Raw genomic sequence first — 17,157 nt, 5'->3', positions numbered from 1 at the left:
AACAAACTTGCATCACTTTAACTAAAGGTATACTTTTTATACAATGTATTGAACCTAGTGCAATTGAAGTAGCTCTCTTCAGTTTAATGGTGGCTTATTTTGGTGTCTCATCATGTGTTATTTTACCAATTTGTTAAACTGAAATATGCCCTCTTAACAAGAGTTTCTACAAAGTATATTTTTACCTTTTAACTAAAATACTTTAAAAAAGCACACTCCAGCCAATAAACCATTGTTTACACTAGTACTTCCCGTGGAAAAGCTTTTGTTGTTTAGGGTTATGTTGTGGTTTTTTTAAAAGCACCTGTGAACAACAAAAGCTGTGTCCCTCAATTGCCAGTGTAGATAAAGCATAAAACGTGGAAAAAAAAGTTTGCCAAAAGAAAGGAAATAGCATTCCTTTAGACTGGATGACCAATATAAAAATCTGGTGATTTTTATGAATTGATGCTATGTGGCCTTCTAGTTTATCTCAGTACAGAATACAGGATTAGCCTGCCCTGAGATTGTTAGTAGTCCTAAAGACTACCTACCCATCCTACCATAATTAAAAAACAACTACAGGCAGTCCCCGGGTTACATGGATCCGACTTACATCAGATCCCTACTTACAAACGGGGTGAGGCAACCCCGCACTAGCTGCTTCCCCCCAGCAGATCAGGGAGACGCGAAGCTAGCGCCTTCTCCTCCCAATAGACCAGGGAGACGCAGAGCAGCTTTTCTCAGCAGACACCTCAGCTTGAGAATAAAGGACTGAGGGAAGTGAGGTGTGGGAGAATAAAACTGAGCTCTGGAGAAATGTTTGGCTAGAGTTTCCCCTACAATATGTACCAGTTCCGACTTACAAACAAATTCAACTTAAGAACAAACCTACAGTCCCTATCTTGTACGTAACCCGGGGACTGCCTGTAATAGTTTAGCAGCATCTTAAAGACTAACACAACATGTAGATGGTTTCATAGCCTTGGTGTGTACATTCCACATCTGAAGAAGATGGTTGTACCCAGGAAAGCTATAGTACCATCTACATGTTTTGTTGGTCTTTGAGGTGCTGCAAGACTATTCATTGTTTAAGTTTTTCCAGTTACAGACTAACTCTGCTACCCCCAAAGCTTTTGAACATATCATAATTAACTACAACTTCATCATATGGACCCACAGGAAAGAGACCCTTGAAGAATTTCACAAGGATTTCAACAATTTCCATCTCATCATCAACCTCAGCCTGGACCAGTCCAAACAAGAGATCCACTTTCTTAACACTACAATACAATTACATGACAGACACATTTCCACTACCTTATACCGGAAATCTACTGACTGTTACACTTACCTTCATGCCTCTAGCTTCTATCCAAGACATAATTCTCAATCTATTGTTTACAGCCAAGCCCTAAGATACAGCTGGATTTGCCCCAAACCTACAAACAGAGACAAACACCCATAGGATCTATATAGAGCATTCTTAAAACTGAAATACCCACCCAGAGAAGTGAAAAAAACAGATTGACAGTGCCAGAAGAGTAACCAGACATCAGCTACTTCAAGACAGGCCCAGAAAAGAAAACAGGACACCATTTGTCATCACCTACAGCCCACAACTTAAATTCCTCCTATCCTGGAAAATGACCCCTCACTCTTACAGGCCTGAGGGGACAGGTCAATCCTCACCTACAGATAACCCCCTAACCTAGTGTTTCTTAAACTTTTTAAGACCGAGGAACACCAAACAATTTTTTTTATGGGGAATACTAAGGATTTTTTGTTGAACCAAAAAAAAAAAGAGGAGGAGGGAAGAGGGAAGGCGGCGGGGGGGGGGGGGGGGGGGGGGCAGTTATTGAGAGAAGAAAAGGGTCAGGGGAAAGGTTGTTTTTTTTTTTTGCTCAAAAGGTTGCCTGCCCCTTTAAGGCTGGCCATTTTGAATTCTGTTCTCCACAGCACACCGGTGTGCTGCGGAACACAGTTTATGAAACACTGTCCTAACCTCAAACAAATTCTTTCCAGTAACCATGCAATACATCTCCATCATACTCATCCAGGAATACAACCCTGCAATCAACTCCAGTGTCAACTTTGTCCACAACATCTATACAAGTGATATAATCACAGGACATAACCAGATAAACCACTACATTAGAGGCTCATTTAACTGCATATCCACTAATGTGATCTATTCCATCAAAGGCCAGCAATGCCCCTCTGCCATGTACATTGGCCAAACTAGACAGTCTCTTACGAGAAAGAATTAATGGACACAAATCAGATATCCAAAAAGACAACACACAGAAACCTGTTGGGGAACATTTTAACTTGCCTGGGCTCTCATTAATAGATCTCAAAGTCACCGTATTGTTTCAGTCCAATTTCACAAGCCAACACCATGAGGAAGCCTTAGAACCTAATTTCATTTACAAGTTTGATTCCTATAACAGAAGTATGAACAAAGACATTGGCCCACTGGATAGCCCACTACGTTCACATCCTAATGATATAAAAAAAAATCCAAACAATGGGTACTTAAGAACAGTTAGTACCTTCTCTATCAGCTTCATATAGCATAGACACGCTAAACTGACTATTTCTTCCCCCCTTTTTTTTTCTTTTCCTTCTTTATCCTTCTCCCCCTTCTCCCCCTCATCTCCTATTTATTTCAAAACTGGGCCTTTAATAACTCCATTCATCTGAAGAAGTGGGTTGTGCTCACAAAAGCTCATGATACCATCTACATGTTTTGTTAATCTCTAAGGTGCTGCAAGACTATTCATTGTTTAAGTTTTCCCAGTTACAGACTAACTCAGCTACCCCTCTGAAGCTCTTTTACCATAATTAAATAAGGCTCTGTATGACACCAAAACACACGTGCCTCAGCTTCACATAACTGAGTGAAGAACTTATTGCTTACCATTTCAGAAACTCCATGGAACCTGACCAGGATCAGAGGTTTAGCAAATCAGCCTTTTTAATTCCATTTTTATTTAGGGTTTCATTTTATTTAGGATTTCATTTTCTAGTTGCTCCCACCAGTTATTTCGGGTTAGCTATCTGTGCAGTGCTGCTTGGATTGGTGGGAATCCTCCTGTGACATTACGTTATACCTCATGTTCTTCACAGTAACATTATGATATGAGTAGCATAATTATGATATGTTTTATGCAAGATGGGAAATTTGAGAGATCACAGGAAGGGTTATGATTTACTGAATATGATTAGTGTATTTGTATGCATCTGTAATTTTTTTGTCTGAAGTAACGATTAACTATGTATCAAGTACAAGTGTGGTTACACCTGGGGCACATCCACCGCACAGAATGCAATGAGTGGCTTACTGTGAGGAGAGAACAATATGTCTCAGAAAATGTTTTTCCCCTAAAGTGAAGTATTCCTGGAGATGCTGCAAACAGCCTTTGAGTTATGGCTGCAGGGTAATGTGATCAAGTCACCTAATACTAGACTCTATGATAAAATTACAGAACTTTTCCACAGACTCTGTAAACAGAATTTAGGACTTGTCTACAGAAAAATAGTTTGCAGAAAATTTGGGTGTGAGCATGCATTGGTTAAACCTGAACTAACCTCAGCCTTTTTTTACAACATGGACAAAGCCTTCACACTGATAATCTATGGAACACTATAATACCAAATACAAACCATATCATACCACTATATAAATCCATGGTACGCCTACATCTTGAACAGTGTGCATTTCTAGTTCTCCATCCCCCTCAAAAATATATATAAGAAATGGAAAAAAATACAGAGAAGACTAACAGCTTTAGTCCAACCGAGGTAGGCTCCCCTCCAGGCTTTAACTCAAGTTGTTAAATGTGTTAATGTGTTTTCCCTGCTATTTTAAATTGGGTTGGCTCATCCAAGTTAAGACTATAACTTGTTTCTCATGGAAGATATTCTTAGCATCATGAGTAGAAGACCAGGAATTTGTTGTTCAGGTGAGTGGATGGAGGGAGCTTGTTAAAAACTGTTCCTGTCTGAACATGCTCAACATATTTAAAGGGGCAGTGCACTTCTTTGTTACCCACACACAAAGCCCTCTTGCTCACTCACACACACTCACACTCACATTCCAAAACAACACATACTTGTGCTGTTGTTACTTCTTTCAAGATGTGCTTTTTGAGATGGGTTGATGTGTTTGCAGGTGTACACATACCCCTATCTAAGAACCACTGGTACAACCTACTTGTTTTCAGATCTCCTTACATACTAACTGCTCTTTGAGGCCTCCTACTTACTGTGTAAGGTGTGGGAGGGAGAAGAGGCAGGGTGCTGATGTCAAGGTGTCCCATCTCCCCCGGCATTCCTGTACCCTATCTCCACACAGAAAGAAGGGGATGGAGGGAGCTTGGTAATACAAATCTCTGTCACTCTCACACATTGTATATATGTCTGTCATTCTCACAAACGTGCACTGTCCTTCACTCTCATTTTCTGATACATACGTGGGTGGTGGTTGTTACTATTACTGCTTGCAAAGTGTGTTGTTTTTGGTTTTTGATTGGTCTGTGGATTTCATAATTTTCATTTCTCTCTTATGTGTATATTTAATTCTATATTTAGTTCTAAAATGCCTAACCTGTTGTGGCTGGAGTAATTATTCCTATGGTAATTGCTGCCTAGAAGTGGTGAGCATATCTCTGCAGTCAGGGCTGGATTAACGGGGGGGGGGGGGGGGGGGGGGGGGCTAGCTAGGCAGCTGCCCACGGTGCCAACCTATGGGGGCACCTGATTGAAGTAGTAAGGGGAGCCACACGCACGGCGTATGCGCGGCCCCGCCCTCGGACACATGGCTCCCCTTACCACTTCAATCAGGCACCCCCCCATAGGCTGGCGTCCGGGGGCGGGACCACGGCACCCCTTACGATGTCAATCAGGCACTGCGCGCCCGGGGGCGGGGCTACACATGCGCCACACGCTCGCTGCCCAGGGCGCAAGTATGGCTCAGTCCGGCATTGCCTGCAGTCCCTGAGAGAGTCAGAGCAGGAAGTCTCCACATGCTGTCCTTGCCTGCAAACAGCACTACTGCAGCTCCCATTGATCAATAACAGGGAACAGTGCCAATAGAAGCTGTGGGCTCAGTGCCTGTAGATACTCCAATAAATCTGTTAGTCTATAAGGTGCCACAAGACTCATCACTTTTGTAGATGAGGAGTGGCACATGGCATGATGGAGCCATTGCTTTTCAGGAGTGGTGCAGGACCAGGGCAGGAGGAGGCCTGCTTTAATCTCACTGCTCCACCATCCAGAAGCCATCTCAGTTAAACAGTGCCCAGCCAGACCCTGCTTCCTGAACCCCCGTCCCAATCCTGAACCCCCTCCTGTACCCATCCTCCTGCCCCAGACGTGTGTTCCCCTGCACCCAAACTCCTTCCCAGAGCTTGCACCCTGAACCCGCTCTTGGACCCAACCCTAGGCTGAGCCCAGAGAACCTCCCACACTGTGAACCTTTTGGCCCAAAACCAGAGCCTGCACCACAAACCCTATGCTGGGGGGAAGCAGCCTCCACCCACGGCAGGCCCAGGCTCACTGCAGACAGAGGCTGCTTCGTGGCAGCAGTCCCTGTCTGCGGGGGAGTCTGAGCTCCTTGTAGATGGAGGCTGCTCCGCATCCCACGGAGCAGCCTCTGTCTGACTGAAGCTCGAACCTCACCATGGACAGGGGCTGCTGCTGAACCAGCCTATGTCCACGGCCTGCCCAGGCTGCTGTGGACAGTGGCTGCTTCTCTCCCTTTCTCCCCACAGTAGCCTCTATCCATTGGGAGTTTGGACCCCCACAGACAAGGGCTGTTGCCACCCTGTGCTGCTGCCTCTGTGTGTAGAACTGGTTTTTAAACTGGCTCTCCTCGTGGACCGGCTACTGCCTGGCACCCCATGCAGGACGGCAGGGGGACTCCTCAGGAGTGGGGCTGGGAGCACACTGGCTGCCAGCCCCACCCTTGGAGATTATAGAATAATCGAGTAACTGATAAGAATTCATGCGGCTACTCGACTATTCAATTGCCCCATATCTAACATCTCTACTGTAGGCAGCCTGCTGCCCTGCCAGCCCCACAGGGCTCCCTTCTGCTGGCCCTCAACTGGGACTTTCTGGTCCTGCAGTATCTGTGCCAGACCATGGATGTTGCTGGACCAGAGTTTCAGTTCAGAGAGTTTTAACCTAATAATATATATATATATATAATGAAATATATTGTACTTTGTGATAAAGTTGTAGAAGTTGTCAGTACTTCCTAACCATTCAGGTCTTACCTCCTGATGCATAGGTTCTGCTGCATAGGTTCTGCTGTGATGGGCACTTCTTGTCTCCTCTTCCTTTGAACCTCTGCTTGCTCAAGCCTCATATTTCTTCCACTCTCTATTTTCATTTGCCCAATGGCCTCTCACTTGTATGCCATTAGATTTGCCCATCTTAGTCTGATGGTGCCTTTTGTCTCATGCCACCTTCACTTGACACTCTCACCCAAATATAACACTTTCCCTCTCCATTTGCCTTTTGCTCCAAGCCCTCCAGCTTCCTGCCTCACACTTCCAAATGACCTTTCAGGATGGTCTCTGTCCCTGTCTCAGGATGGTGTGATTAAAATCACCATTTGTTAAATCATGATTTAAATCAGCAAATAGGACATCTTGATTAAAATAATCTATGTTATTCTTGTTTTGCAAGTATATTTGCTATTTTCATAAACAGAAGTTAATTCTACTTGGTTGGTATGCTTTGATACTTGTTTATAACAAATATAAGGAGACATTTATTTGAACAATTGTATAGCTTACCATTGTTCTGATTCTTAATATTTTACGTTTTTGTTAGAATATGATGAATGATATTTCTTATTTATGAGATGATTAATTTTGTGTCAAGCTGCATTTTGATGAACATAGGAATTCAATTCAAATTCATTAAAATTGTACTTTTACAACTTGTTACTTAAAACTAAATTAAATCATGCTAACTACAGAAGAAAAATATCAAAACATGTTTTGCCTTTAAATTGATGGATATATTAAACAAAATAAGTATTATCTATTGCTAGAGACTTGAACTGACTTTAGAACTAGTAAATCTCCCTCTCACTCCTAGGTTTTATTCATAGACTGCTTTTTCAATCCTAATTGGTTCCTTAACTTCTAAAAAACTAAAATGAAGAAAATATTCTCCCAGCATCTCTAGAAGAGTCTCTTGCTTTTAAAAGCCAGCTAGGCAGAGCATCAGACTGCCTTTGGGTGCTTCATTTAAAACGTGGCTTCAAAAGGTGTAATAGTTTTTGTACCTCATGTTAAGGATATTAATGCTCATAGGAAGTTGAGCCCTGAACTCATGCTGCTATGACTGTATTTGATTTTAAATAAAGTTTACCTTTAAAAAGTATTTGGTTTAAATAAATGCTGTTTTAAATCGAAAAACTATAGCCCTAACTCTGTCTGCTCAAGATCCCCCTCGCCCCCGTTACTTGGAGAACTTGCTGTCCCTGGTAACCTGAGAGAACCCTTTGCCGCCCCACCCTCGCACCCCGGGCCCCAACGGCTACCGCAAACCCCAGCCTCACAACCCCTCAGTCCCCTCCAGTCTGCGCATGCGTATCATAGCTCCTCACGGGTGGAGGATGGGCACACTCCCGAAGCGGAGGTCTTATGAGCTGCCCACCGCGCTCTTGTGAAGCGTTGAAGCAAAAAGGAAACTACAACTGCCGGCAAGCAACGCGAAGCGGCCCTAGTTGGTAGGCGGTGGCGGACTGGCAGCGCTGCATCCTGGGAGCTGTAGTTCTCGGTTCTGCATTGTCTCGCTCCTCTCTGGTCAGGAACCCAACCGCCACCCCTGCCGGGTGAGTGACTGGCAGCTCCCTGCAGCCAGTGGCTGAGATGCTGGGAGGTGGAGACAGGCTCCCGTCGCCCCGGTGACCGGTGGCGAGCTGGTGACTCAGTGAGGAGTTGGAGCCTGGGGGACAGAGGTGAGCGAGTGGGTCTTGGAGGGGCGCTGTGTGCGCTGCCGGCCCGGGACCCGACACGGGAAGGGGAGGTCGTGAAGGAGTAAAATGGGGAAGGGGCGAGACCTGAGGGGAGGAGGATAGACCCCGATCCGCCAGGCTGTTGCCTCCCCCTTGGCAGAAGTTAGACTCCCCCGCCCGCGCTGAGCGATGGCGGGGAGCGGTTCCGTTACACTCTGGACTTTGCGGGGCGTGGGGATTTGTTTTGTTGGACTCCGATTTTACCGCTTGCCTTTCAAACGGTCCTAACTGGCCCGGGTGCTGGCCAGCCCCGGCGGCTCCACCCTCCAGGGAGGCTGCTGCTAAGGTGGTTAACATGCAACGCTGCGTCCCGAGTAGCACGCAACTGTTGCTTGCCTGGGGGCGGGGTGCAGCGAAAGTGCTGCTGGCCCTGAAGAAGCGCGTTCCCAACTTTCCAGCAGCTGCCTGACCCCACTTGCTCTTGTATCTGCGCCCTGTGCATGAATTCACTACCCCTTCTGAAATGGGGAAACGGGATTCTCTCTACTTTGCAGAGGCACCGAGCGGTTAGTGCTGTGAATGATGCTTCTTTCTTTGGGGACATGATTTATAAACCGAAGTGGCAGCACATTACTGATAATAACACTTTGGCAAATGTTTTACATCCCCTAACCCTCCTTATACCTCTGAGTATGTATGATTCCATTTTTACAGACGGCAAAGGGAGGGAAGTTAGGTTACTTGTCCAAGGTAACATAAGGAGTTGGTAATAGTGGCACGATTTAGACTCCCAGTTAATTACAAAAAATTATGAATATATTTATTCCTGAAAGGATACTCTCCTTTGGGTATTAGTCCATCTAAAGATATTTCTGATATAATTGGTTCTCTTTCTTCCTCTTCTAGTTTACCTGAACTCTTTCCTGATATGAATACTGGAGTGAGTCGATTTGTGATTTGTGAGCTGTGTGCCCACAAAACGGATGCTATTCTTTTCATAGGGTTAGATAACTGATTGCTTTTTAAATTCATCCTCATGACTGCTTCATTCATAGTTTTTGGTTTACAAGATAATTTTAAACTTTCTTCTATAACACTGAAGCTTGAATACTTTTGAGTCTTCTCTCAGGCTATATCTAAACTGGAAATATTTGACAATGAAAACTCTGTCAACACTCATAGGTAGCTAAAAAGAAAGTTTACAAATCATGTTTACACTGCCACCCTCTGCCACATTGTTAGCTCCCCTCCCTGTCCACAGAAAGAACAAAGCAATATGAGTATGCATCACACTGTGCCTAGTGTCCCTTTCAGTCACTAAGCACTGTGGAATAACGTAATATAACACGAGGCATTTGAGGAACATGAAAAACTTCCTGTCAGCCACCTCATAGACTCATAGAACCATAGAGCTGGAAGAGACCTCAGAAGGACATCAAGTCCAGCCCCCTGCCCAAGACAGGGCCAATCCCAATTAAATCGACCCAGCCAGGGCTTTGTCAAGCCAAGACTTAAACACCTCTAGGGATGGAGACTCCACTACTTCCCTAGGTAACCCATTCCAGAGCTTCACCACTCTCCTTTTGGAACCTCCCATAAGGAAATTGAAGACTGCTATCAAATCCCCCCTCACTCTTCGCTTTTGCAGACTAAATATACCCAACTCCCTCAGCCTCTCCTCATAGGTCATATGCTCCAGCCCCCTAATCATTTTGGTCGCCCTCCGCTGGACCCTATCCAATGTATCCACATCCTTCCTGTAATTGGGGGCCCAGAACTGGACACAACACTCCAGATGTGGCCTCACCAGAGCCAAATAAAGAGGAATAATCACTTCTCTGGATCTACTGGCAATGCTCCTCTTAATATGTCATTAGCCTTCTTGGCTACAAGGGCACACTGTTGACTCATATCCAGCTTCTCATCCACTGTAATCCCCAGGTCCTTTTCTGTAGAACTGCTACTTAGCAAGTTGGTCCCCAGCCTTTAACAATGCTTGGGATTCTTCCATCCCAAGTGCAGGACTCTGCACTTGTCCTTGTTGAACCTCATCAGATTTCTTTTGGCCCAATCCTCCAATTTGCCTAAGTCACTCTGGACTCTATCCCTGCCCTCTAGCATATCTACCTCTCCCCCTAGCTAAGTGTCATCCGCAAACTTGCTGAGGGTGCAATCCATCCCCTCATCCAAGTAATTAATAAAGATGTTGAAGAAAACCGGTCCCAGAACTGACCCTTGAGGCACTCTGCTAGAAACCAACTGCCATCCTGACATTGAGCCGTTGATCACTACCCCTTGGACTCGACCGTCCAGCCAGTTTTCTATCCATTTTACCATCCATTTATCCAATCCACATTCCCTTAACTTGCTGGAAAGAATATTGTGGGAGACCATATCAAAAGCCTTGCTAAAGTCAAGGTATATCACATCCATTGACTTTCCCATATCCACAGAGCCAGTTAGCTCATCATAGAAGCTAATCAGATTGGTCAGGCACGACTTGCCCTTCATGAATCCATGCTGACTATTCCTAATCACTTTCCCCTCTTTCAAGTGCTTCAAAATGGATTCCTTGAGGATCCCCTCCATGATTTTTCCAGGGACTGAGGTAAGACGGACCGGCCTATAGTTCCCTGGATCATACTTCTTCCCTTTCTTAAAGATGGGCACTACATTTGCCTTTTTCCAATCATCTGGGATCTCTCCCGTTCTCCACGACTTTTCAAAGATAATGGCCAAAAGCTCTTCAATGACATTTGCCAACTCCCTCAGTACTCTGGGATGTATTAAGTCCAGACCTCTTAGCTTCCCAGCCCTTCCAGGGTTCCCAGCTTACTTTTGTGCCTCTTGAATGACTGTTGTGTGTGAGAAATCATGGATCCCAGATTTCACTCCCATGTTGTATTCATTGTGCTTAGGACATCACACTTTGCATCAGAGCTACTTATGCACTTAATAGCAGAGGGCAAATACTTGGATGCAGATGACTGTGAGTGCCAGGGGCAGGAGTGAGGGAGCATTGTATTGGGCTGTCACAGAGCAGCTGTGCATAGTAGAGAGTTGCTTTTGGGGTAGGAAAACCAGGGCGGAATAGTGGGATTGTATTGTCATGCAGGTGTGGGATGAATATCAGTGGCTACAGAACTTTCAGGTGTATAAAGCAACCTTCTTGGAGCTGTGTGCTGAGCTGGCCCCTGAACTGCAAGGACACCCAAATGAGAGCTGCTTGCTTGGTAGCGAAGCATGGTGCAATGGCTTTGTTGAAGCTAATGACTCCTGATTGTTACTGTTCAGTTGCAAATGAGCTTGAAGTGGGGAAGTCTACCATTGGAACAACACTTATGCAAGTGTGCAGGGCAATAAATCACATTTTGCTGCGCAGGACTGCGACTGGGAAATGTGGATGACATACTGGATGGCTTTGTTGAAAGGGGCTTTCCAAATTGTGGCGGTGCAATTGATGGCACACACGTCCCCATTAGAGTGCCACCCCACCTTTCCTCAGAGTATATCAATCATAACTAATACTTCTCCTTGGTGCTTCAGGCGCATGTAGATCACTGTGGGCATTTCACAGACATAAATGTGGGGTGGTGTGGAATAAGGATGTTAAGTATCGACTAATTGAATAACGAATAGTCGAAGCATTTTGCATCAGGTATTCGATTAGTCAATAGAGCACCTCCACCTTTGAAGTGTAGCAACAGCACTAGGAGATGGAGCCTGGGGTCAGTGGGGGGGAGTCCCCAGCTGAGCCTGGGCTCCACACAGCACTGTGTCTTTGAAATGCTGCGAGGAGCCAAGTGTCAGACTCCCAGCGGTGTTTCAAAGTGGCAGCACTGCATAGAGCCCAGAATCAGCGGGGGAGTCCCTAGCTAATCCAGGGCTCCACGTGACGCTGCCGCTTTGAAACACCGCATGCAACTTGGCCGTGGGCTGCAGGCGTCATTTCAAAGTAGCAGCGCCACTTGGAGCCTGGAGTCTGGACCCAGGCTTCAAGCGGCGCTGCCCCTTTGAAGTACCCCCTTCTCTGGGACTCTTGTACATTTCAAAGTTGGAACACTGTGTGGAGTCCAGGGCCAGCGGGGAGTTTAAATGTTTTAAATGTTTAAAATCAGAAGCAGGAAGCCAGCTAAACAACCAGTGGGGTCCTTGAACGACCGCGATTGTAAAGGAACACTCAAAGATGATAAAGTCATGGCGGAGAAGCTAAATGAATTCTTTGCTTCAGTCTTCAGAGCTGAGGATATTGGAGTGATTCCCAAACCTGAGCCATTCTTTTTAGGTGACAAATCTGAGGAATTGTCCCAGATTGAGGTATCATTGGAGGAAGTTTTGGAAGAAATTGATAAACTTAACAGTAACAAGTCACCGGGACCAGATGGCATTCACCCAAGAGTTCTGAAATAACTCAAATGGGAAATTGCGGAACTATTAATTGTGGTTTGTGTCGCAACTTGGTTCGGTGATGTGATGGGAGTCCCCAGGGGTTAAAGCCGACTACCCAGTGAAAACTACTGGATGATGGTGAAACAAATGATTTTTTATTAAACAGAATGGTTCTTTTATCAAAAATCAAGTGACTTTTAAATGAATTTTAAAACAAGCAATTGCCTAATGCTTTTACAGGAGGGGAAAACTGAACCAAACTGCACTTAACTGATTACAGACTTTATGATTATAATTCGATTATATTAAATCACCATCTCTAATTCGCTTAAAGCAGTGCAGCATGGAAGCAAAAAATACAAAAACAAAGCCAATATAATGATAATAAAAACTCCGTCCACAGCCAGCCCCTTTATGGTTATTTTAGGGCAGCTGGTAGAGATAGTCATTAATCTACCTCTGCAACTTAACAACTCCTGGGTTTCTATTTCTAACACTTATACATGGCCTAAATACAAGCCCACTACACAACACAAGATTATACAATGTATACAGCGTGGTTAATAGAACTCAGTTACACTCTACAGAATTACACAGTGAAATTAACACGATTTAAATATTAACTAAACCAATAACTAATATATTTAAGCAATACTTACAAATCCAGCCACGATAACAGCGTAAAGACACACTGGAACTCGGAGCATGCTCAGGACTCGCGCACCCCTATCTTTGACTCGAAGGGTGGGGAGGCAGCCTCAGGGTGATCAATCCTTCAGCCGGGCAAAAAAGACATGTGCCCTCAACACTCGGAACCTCCCTGAACAAAGGGGTTGAGGGTCTTTTATAACATAACCTGATATCTGGTACCTTATAAGGGTCTGTTTCCTGGCCGGACCTGATAGGCTGGTAATGAGGTAATGTGCAATATTGCCCTATAGGATTTTTCATGATGCCCGCCTGATGGCCTCGTGGACAGTTCCGGGTGCAGGCATGGTCAGTGTGCATGACAGTTGCGTCTTATCTCTCTATGCTGTCAGCCGACGGTCAGGGCAGTGTGTGTGTGTATGTTTCCGAGAAAAGGTTTAACGTCCGTGCCTTTACTGCTAGGACCGGGGTCCCATCGCAGAGGGTGGCCAGCAGGCCAACAGACGCCCCGTTATATAGGAAGAGCTTATTACATCTTAGATTTCAGCTGCTAGAATTTCATAATTCCTTCGCAGCGGGCAGCCTTGAGGAAAGACTGAAAGATGCCCCAGTGGATCCTGTCACCTGGGAGTGACACAGATCCAAACGCCCAAGCTCTTCCTATAACTGTCCCTTTAGACCGGCTGAAGTTCTTTTAAATTGTGCTTGGTTCTGTTACAGCAACTGAAGGAGGCAGGTTAAAGCTTAAACAGTTACAGGTTTATTGAGGAAGCTTATAAATCATATGGTTGCAATGGCTATTGTTCTATTTCTTAACTATTAGCAAAATATAGGTCTTAAAATGGTTACAAAGAAGATAAAGATAGAAAAATAGAAATAATGGTACCAAGTAACAGCTTACTCTTGCTATGTGTACACTTAAGACAGAGGACCACATCCAGGTACCATTTTTACCCCCTTCTGTGCCTCTCGACTCCAGCATGTCAGGTCAGGGCCGGTCCTTCAATTCCTAGGAAAGACGAAAATACGAGGTGGGCGTCCCCATAGAACCTCGGGAGGTCAAACACCTAACCCGACCAGCAGGTAGAGGGTAGAATGACACTCAAAGTGAGTGTGTGCTGGGCCCATCTTATATAATCATGGGGTCACGTATTTCTCTTTCTTATCTGTAATGCCAATTGATGCTGGTCTGTCTGCTGTGAGACCAGTTCTTACAAGGGAGTTGTGAACTTAATTTACACTTGTAAGAGAGATTTGAGATGATTAAATTTTGAAGTACTGGACATTGTTTTCTCAGTGGGAAATTCCTCTTCCTGGGACTGTGTGTGTTCGAATCAACATAGGTGCCAGCCGCAGCCTCGAGGCCAGCTTATTGACTTAGCTGCTCTCTATCCACATATCTGTGTTTCAGCTTCTCAGGATCAGATGAGCCAGCATAGACTATGCTGATATCATAGAATCATAAAATCATAGAATAATAGGACTGGAAGGGACCTCAAGAGGTCATCGAGTCCAGCCCCCCGCCCTCAAGGCAGGACCAAGCTCCACCTACACCATCCCTGACAGATGTCTATCTAACCTGTTCTTAAATATCTCCAGAGAGGGAGATTCCACCACCTCCCTTGGCAATTTATTCCAATATTTGACCACCCTGACAGTTAGGAATTTTTTCCTAATGTCCAATCTAAACCTCCCCTGCTGCACTTTAAGCCCATTACTCCTTGTCCTGTCCTCAGAAACCAAGAGGAACAAATTTTCTCCTTCCTCCTTGTGACACCCTTTTAGATATTTGAAAACTGCTATCATGTCCCCCCTTAATCTTCTTTTTTCCAAACTAAACAAGCCCAGTTCATGAAGCCTGGCTTCATAGGTCTTGTTCTCTAGACCTTTAATCATTCTTGTCGCTCTTCTCTGTACCCTTTCCAATTTCTCCACATCTTTCTTGAAATGTGGCGCCCAGAACTGGACACAGTACTCCAGCTAAGACCTAACTAGTGCAGAGTATAGCGGCAGAATGACTTCACGAGTTTTGCTTACAACACACCTGTTGATACAACCTAGAATCATATTTGCTTTTTTGGCAACAGCATCACACTGTTGACTCATATTCAACTTGTGGTCCACTATGACCCCTAGATCCCTTTCTGCCATGCTCCTTCCTAGACAGTCGCTTCCCATCTTGTATGTATGGAACTGATTGTTCCTTCCTAAGTGGAGCACTTTGCATTTCTCTTTATTAAACCTCATCCTGTTTACCTCTGACCATTTCTCTAACTTGCTAAGGTCATTTTGAATTATGTCCCTATCCTCCAAAGAAGTCGCAACCCCACCCAGTTTGGTATCATCCGCAAACTTAATAAGCGTACTCTCTATCCCAATATCTACATCATTGATGAAGATATTGAACAGTACGGGTCCCAAAACAGACCCTTGAGGAACTCCACTTGTTATCCCTTTCCAGCAGGATTTAGAACCGTTAACAACAACTCTCTGACTACGGTTATCCAGCCAATTATGCACCCACCTTATCGTGGCCCTATCTAAGTTATATTTGCCTAGTTTATCAATAAGAATATCATGCGAGACCGTATCAAATGCCTTACTAAAGTCTAGGTATATGACATCCACCGCTTCTCCCTTATCCACAAGGCTCGTTATCTTATCAAAGAAAGCTATCAGATTAGTTTGGCATGACTTGTTCTTCACAAACCCATGCTGGCTATTCCCTATCACTTTATTACCTTCCAAGTGTTTGCATAGGATTTCCTTAATTACCTGCTCCATTATCTTCCCTGGGACAGACGTTAAACTGACCGGTCTGTAGTTTCCTGGGTTGTTCTTATTCCCCTTTTTATAGATGGGCACAATATTTGCCCTTTTCCAGTCTTCTGGAATCTCCCCTGTCTGCCATGATTTTTCAAAGATCATAGCTAAAGGCTCAGATACCTCCTCTATCAGCTCCTTGAGTATCCTGGGATGCATTTCATCAGGACCTGGTGACTTGCTGACATCTAACTTTCCTAAGTGACTTTTAACTTGTTCTTTGTGAATCCTATCTTCTAAACCTACCCTCTCTCTGCTTGTATTCACTACGTTAGGCACACCTCCAGACTTCTCGGTGAAGACCGAAACAAAGAAGTCATTGAGCATCTCCGCCATTTCCAAGTTTCCTGTTACTGCTTCTCCCTCCTCACTAAGCAGTGGGCCTACCCTGTCCTTGGTCTTCCTCTTGCTTTTAATGTATTTATAAAAAGTCTTCTTGTTTCCCTTTATGCCTGTAGCTAGTTTGATCTCATTTTGTGCCTTTGCCTTTCTAATCTTGCCCCTGCATTCCCGTGTTGCTTGCCTATATTCATCCTTTGTTAGTTGTCCTAGTTTCCATATTATTGCTCCTTCTCTGCCCTGTGCTTTAGAGAGGCAAATAAGATGGATGATATGGAGGCAGGCTGTCTGGCCACATATGCCTACCTCCCTACCTTCAAGGACCAGTCAAGAGAGTCTTATTTATCTCTTGCAGCTGCTTTTCATGCTCACCTCCCTGTTTTTCGGAGCCTGTAAGTCCCAGGATGGCTGTAAGGTCAAATTCCGTTCACAGAAAGCTGCATTGTGCTTCCCATGCTCCTATGAGGAGCCTAGTGTGACAGGATGGGCTATACACGAAGGCAATGGTCAGAAAAAGCCGGCTCTACAACAGTTTGTAACCTATCCTATCTAATGATTCCTATCTATTCTGTATCTAATGATTGGAAGATAGCTAATGTGATGCCAATATTTTAAAAGGGCTCTAGAAGAGATCCTGGTAATTACAGAGCGGTAAGTCTTATGTTAGTACCGTGCAAATTACTTGAAACTATAGTAAAGAATAAAATTGTCAGACACATGGATTAATACAATTTGTTGGGAAAAAGTCCTGTAAAGAGAAGTCATGCATGAAATCTGCTAGAGTTCTTTGAGGGGGTCAACAAACATATGGACAAGGGGATCCAGTGAATATAGTATACTTAGATTTCCAGAAAGCCTTTGACAAGGTCCCTCATCAAAGGCTCTTAAGTAAAGTAACTCATCATGGGATAAGAGGGATGGTCCTTTCGTGGATTGATAACTGCTTAAAAGACAGGAAACAAATGGTAGGAATAAATGGTAAATTTTCGGAGTGGAGA

The 17,157-nt window shown here is 44.5% G+C and overlaps 1 protein-coding gene and 1 long non-coding RNA gene across 10 annotated transcripts in view; one reads left to right on the top strand and one right to left on the bottom strand.

Annotated features, from left to right (window-relative positions):
- The window catches only part of LOC106732361 (uncharacterized), a 116,149-nt gene extending 108,508 nt beyond the window's left edge, over window positions 1-7,641 (bottom strand). For both annotated transcript variants that reach the window (XR_001368625.3, XR_012904406.1), the window contains exon 1: window positions 6,264-7,641. This is a non-coding gene — a long non-coding RNA (uncharacterized LOC106732361). The remainder of the gene's footprint in view (window positions 1-6,263) is intronic.
- A 73-nt stretch (window positions 7,642-7,714) lies between these two features.
- The window catches only part of RGS12 (regulator of G protein signaling 12), a 169,432-nt gene continuing 159,989 nt past the window's right edge, over window positions 7,715-17,157 (top strand). For 7 of the 8 annotated variants that reach the window (XM_075930830.1, XM_075930831.1, XM_014576072.3 and 4 more), the window contains exon 1: window positions 7,774-7,963. The gene's annotated coding sequence lies outside the window, so the exon portion shown is untranslated. Of the gene's footprint in view, window positions 7,964-17,157 lie in introns of all 8 variants that reach the window. The other variant, XM_075930829.1, reaches the window with a different exon arrangement.

This window comes from Pelodiscus sinensis, chromosome 5 (genome assembly GCF_049634645.1).
Source record: "Pelodiscus sinensis isolate JC-2024 chromosome 5, ASM4963464v1, whole genome shotgun sequence".
Classification (NCBI taxonomy): Eukaryota; Metazoa; Chordata; order Testudines; family Trionychidae; genus Pelodiscus; species Pelodiscus sinensis.
This window is presented reverse-complemented; position numbering and strand designations above follow the sequence as displayed.